The sequence below is a fragment of the Silene latifolia genome, chromosome 5 (assembly GCF_048544455.1).
Source record: "Silene latifolia isolate original U9 population chromosome 5, ASM4854445v1, whole genome shotgun sequence".
NCBI classification, from domain to species: domain Eukaryota; kingdom Viridiplantae; phylum Streptophyta; class Magnoliopsida; order Caryophyllales; family Caryophyllaceae; genus Silene; species Silene latifolia.
This window is the reverse complement of record NC_133530.1, coordinates 83,907,587-83,913,290: the sequence shown is the minus strand read 5'-3', so window position 1 is coordinate 83,913,290 and position 5,704 is coordinate 83,907,587. Positions and strand designations below refer to the sequence as shown.

The 5,704-nt window shown below is 32.2% G+C and overlaps 1 long non-coding RNA gene across 1 annotated transcript; it reads left to right on the top strand.

Annotated features, from left to right (window-relative positions):
* Window positions 1-3,198: 3,198 nt before the first annotated feature.
* LOC141656202 (uncharacterized) lies at window positions 3,199-4,583 on the top strand. Its single transcript, XR_012548421.1, has 2 exons — window positions 3,199-3,464; window positions 4,216-4,583. It is a non-coding gene; the product is annotated as an uncharacterized LOC141656202 (long non-coding RNA).
* The last annotated feature ends 1,121 nt before the right edge of the window (window positions 4,584-5,704 follow it).

The following is a 5,704-nucleotide window of genomic DNA, read 5'->3' as shown; positions in this document are numbered from 1 at the left end:
ATGTTGCCCTTCCCAGGCAACGACGCCAAAATTTGATATGCTACAACTAGATGTCGTAAATGCTAGAATTAACTACCAAATTAACAATTTATAAGCCAAACTATACTCTAGATTACTCCAATTGATAAAGCAATATAGTGCAAGTAAGGGTCGATCCCAAGAGAAGGTCTTTTAAGCTAAATACTTGAATTATAAACTATTGAATACTAATGACAAGTGTATAAACAAACAATGGTTATCAACAATGACAAACAATAGATGAACATAGATAAAGGGAGGGTTTTGAGTTGATTGGTAATATGAAAACAAAGTAAAGTTGCAACCTTGTCTAACAAACAATATAACAAACACTTGGTGAGTAAGAAAATTCAATATTAAAGAGGACTTGATGTAATCCTTCCTTAGTAACCAACAATGATAAAGTTTGACTCTTTTGTATCTCTCTTCTTATTATCCACCCAATACTCTCAAATCAAGATGTTAACATACACAAATTAAACTATCCATGTATATTCTTTAAGTTAAATCAACAATTCATTAAACCATGAGTGCAAATCAAACATGAGCATTAAGAGTTATGCCAAGATAAGAGGCTAGGATTAATAAATGAGAAAAGACCAGAAATTTCCTACTTATTGCATGAATCCTTTAAACCAAATCAACATACAACAAGCTTGCTCCAAACAATCCTAGATAGAATAAACCATTTTTCTAGACATTAAGCATAAGGAAAGATCAATGGATAAATAAAAAGAGATTAATAGAATCTTACAATACCAAATTTGGAAACTTTGGATGAATTACACCAAACAAAGAAGGATTTAGCCTTCCATAATCTTGTTACAACGCACAAAATGAAGAAAGATTAACATCCAATGTCAAAGATTACACTTTTCTTCCTAAAATATCAACTTTTCTTAACACACAAGCCTTTTTAAATTATTGCTAAACAAGATGCGATTTAGGTCTCCAAAATGTGAACTATTTATAGGGCTGCACGAAAATCTAGGGTAACACGGAAAATTGTGCTTTCATTTATGCCAAAGGGTTAAGCAAAAGTCATGAGTACAGCACATCGGCAGACTGCCGGCTGAGTGGCAAACTGTCGTGGCAGACTGCCGTGGCAGACTGCTTGTTGAATAGCAGACTGCCGTGGCAGACTGCTGTGGCTGGTGGCAGTCTGCCAAAATGCCTGATTGCAAATTGTTTCTTCACTTCCTCAACACGAGTTCTCCAATACTTAGCCTCCATGCTTCCTATCAAGGAATGTCGGCTCTGAAACTGGTTCATGTAAGGCCGTCTCCGCATGATTGTTTGTCTACTAGTGTGGCTAGAGGCTCGTGCTCGGGACTTCGGGTTCTCCTCTCATACGAAGCTCCACACATGAATCAAAATGCATTAGTTATGACAATAATTGGGACGGGAAGATTAACTCTTTATTCCGACAAAAAGGACCCTTAATATAAACAAATTTGGCCTAAGAAGGCCCTAGTGACTCGACACTTTTTGACACTATCAATGGTATTTTAGAGGAATTGAGTTTTTTGGGATTTTGCTTTTGTTTTGGAGATGGGGTCGGGTTCGTTGTGATGGTGGCATAGTTGACTGGTGGTGTTAGGTGGTGGAGTGGTCAACAGACCTAAGAGTTCGAGATGGAAGTGGGTGTCAATCGACTGATTTAGTGAAGAGATTAGAGAACATCGGTAATGGGCGAATATCCGACGTCGTTGGTGAGGAACGGGCTGATGCTAGCGGCGACAGTTGGGTGTTAACAGGTGGTGAGTGGTGACTTGTAGCAGTTGTGGTCATGTTGGGTGGGTGACATATGAGAGTCACCAGCTATTACGGTGGTGAAGAAGACGACTTCGTTGGTGGATCTGGGATGAGGGAAGAAGAGGGTGGCAGATGAATTGTGAGGGATAGGGATGGCAATGAAATCCAGATCCTGAGATCCAGATCCTACGAACCGGATATGGATCGCAATATCTTAGATCCAGTGGATAAGGATACGGATATGGATCGTATGGTCGAGATCCAGATCCTACCCTTAGATCCATTTTTATTTTATTTTATGAATCAATAAGTTAAATTAAACAACTAATAAAACTATATGCTTTGTTTTTTTTAATATTTTTTCATAAATCAAACCATGATTTTTTCTGATTAACATTTTTCAGTTAAAATAATATTTTTTTTAGTGTTATTGTAATTTCATAAGACTTTATTTTTATCTTATTAAAATTTTGGCTTTATTATTTGTATCTAATAGAGAAAATTATTATGTTATGTCGCAATAAAATCCAAAAATTAATATTTTCATATTTTAAAAGGGAGTTTTCGTTTACTATCAAAAGGATATGGATAGATCCTGATCCAGTCCAGATCCTGTGGATCGGATATGGATATGGGAATTTCAGATCCTGTAAATATGGACTGGATCTGGATCTTATAGGATCCTATCCAGATCCTATCCATTGCCATCCCTAGTGAGGGAGGGATGAGAGATTGAGGGGCATCTTGGGTATTGTATTTAATTTTTAATTGATTTAGTTTTTTATTAACTTAACGAGTCGGGATTTAAGTGAAATGATATCGGAAATGAAATACGGTGGTAATTGGGATATATATTATGTAATGTAGGTGGTAAGTTATAATAAACGAAATACATGGTGGTAAGTTGTAAAATACGTTAAATACTAGGTGGTAAGTTGTAATTTTTCCTAACTAAAATGGTGAATAGTTTTATTGATAAATGGCTGATTATATTAGAAATGAAACATTTCAACCATTATTAGTCCATTCTAACGTAAGATTTGTTATCGGCTTTTGTGATTGCAAAAGGAGAAAAAAAATCAGCTGAAATACAATGACGACAACTAATAATTACAAGTAAAAAGGATTCTAACTCTACAAGAAGTCCAACCCCTATCTACTCCTCGCCCGATACTATTTGTCACCAAAACTTGGGCATTTGCGAGGTTCGGCCTTATTCTTAATACAATTAGTCTTCCTTAAGACGGATGGTATCCGTCTTAAGGTTAAGACGGGTCGAATCGGTATCATATTGTATGAATATGGTAGAATATGACCCATATGAATAAACTAATCATAATATAGGGTAGGTGTTATTTAGAGGGTAGGGCATTGTACATGAATTGACCATTAGAGATTAAAAACTAATTTGTTTATAGTCCCCATGCAATTTGAACGGACAATATTCACTGCTCTCATTTCCTATTTTCAAAAGATTTCAGATCTTCTTCCTCTCAAATTCTCTCTTAATTCATCTTCAATATTCAAACCCAAAAACTCATAAAAAAACAAAAATTTACATTTCTCTTATTCTTTGATCCGAAACCCATAAAACCACAACTCTCTTCTTGTCACCATCTTCATCTTTTGTTCTACCAAAAATCGATATACCGCGGCGAGGAAGACACGACTAAGAAACCTCCACCCAAAAGGTATTTTTATTTTTTCGTGTTAACATTATTATTGAGATTCGCCATAAAAATAATTACATTTGTTGGAGGTATGAAGAAATCGGTACAAAAGAAGAATTTTAATTTATTTGTTCCATCAAATTTGATGGAGATTCATACATTATATATTATTGAGATTCATACATAAAAGTATTACTTTGTTCTTTTATATGATATGTGACCATATTTATTTAGGTTGTGCTAAACATTTGTTTAATTATGACTGTAGAAATGCATTGTAATAAAGCCTTTGGTTGTTTTGCTAATTAAAATGTCCTTTTAAAAATGTCACCACATTTATTTTAAATGTGATCGTGTTTGCTTAAGTATGATCAACGATATATATAGATTACTTGTTTAGAGTAAATATACTTTTTGGCTATAAATGTTGGTAACATATTGCACAATTAGGTGAACATATTGCTTTTCTGATATTGAAGCTTATAACTGGTAATATATTGTTTAACTAATGGCAACATATTTATTATATCGTTTTAGGTTGATGATTAGTGATTGAAATATGTTAACAAAAACGATTGAAATGGATACTTGTAACAGTGAAAATGATAACATGTTGATAGAGGACAATGGAAACATAAATAATAACATGATGTAGAAGTGTTTGTTGTTTGATTTTATAGGTTTATTTTTTGGGGTTTGTTGTTTGATTTATTTGCTTTGTTATTTTATTTTTCTAGGTTTTTTTATTTCCTTGGTTTGTTGTTTTTGGTAGAGGGTGGACGAGAACCAAATGCGGACAATGATAGTGGAAACAGATGAAAGCGGTTCCGAAGTGAAGGAATCAGATGAAGATCATTCCATCGACGAACATATTGAAGGTGAAGATGATGCCAATGAAGACCAATTTGAAGGTTGTAAATAATCAGATGAAAACGGTTTTGATTTAAAGTGTAAAAATGGTTAAATATTTAACAATTTTGTCAACAAGTGTAAAAGTATAATATGTCGTCATTTTAATGATTGTAAAATTGATACCCGTGTTGTTTAAATAGTGACATAACAGACAACTATACATATATTTTAATGATTGTATATATGTAACCATTTGTAGAATACATGTTACTTAAATGATTTTACTCATTATGTTGTTTAAATGGTTACATATTGAACAATTCTCTCGACAAAATTAAAATTTAATGATTGTAAAATTGATAACAATGTTGTTTAAATGGATTGGATAACTATAAATACATTTTGTGAACATATATATAATATATGTAACTATTTATGGACTACATTTTACTTGAGTGATGTTATTGATTAATGATTATGTTGCTTACATGGTTACATAGTGAATAATTCTGTCAACAAGTATAAAAAACTAATATGTTACCATTATAAGACTGTTTGTTTATTAATAGTACTTCATGTAATATATTTGAACAGTTACTTATTAGTAATTTGAAATGGGGACTTATATTGATGAAATGGGTAACATAAACGAAATGATATATATGTTATCATTTTTTTTATATATGTGATCAGTTGTTGAATAGTAACATATAGAAAAAAAATGCTTACATGAAAAAAATCTAAATCTATGATCACTTTCGGATTGTATGTCTCTGGTAGTAAGTAATGATATAGTGAACTGAAATGCTTCCTTATATCATTGAAATAGTAACATATTTCATAATTACTTCAACATATTTATAAATGTTACAATATATGTTTTTATTTTAATACTGCTTGTTTATAAGTAGGACTCCATGTGTAAAAATGTAACCACTTTAAACCTTTGTGACCTATCTTGGTATTGAATGATATATATCACTTAATCTGCCATTTCTTCAATAATGACGGTTGAATTTGAAAAAAAAAAAGACCACAAACATTAAAATTAAAACCGTAAACATAAACAATATAAATGGTAACATTTGTCTGCAAATATGAATTAAATGAGTGTTTTCTTTGCAATAGATAAGAAATCTCAGTTTCACAAAATATATTGAATAAAGTTACACATGTCCTTCGCCATTCATAAAGTTAGACTTAAATCATAACACTCACCTTCGTTTCTACACCAACATTAATTGTACATTAAACTTAACATTAACCCTTGACAAAGCTAACATCCAACCTACCACATCACTGATAAAGCTAACAAAGACACAAAATTAATGAAAATTAATGGAAAAAATATAATAAGAACCCTCTAAAGAAGAGAAACAGGCAAATTTATTTATGTGAAAACCCCTCAC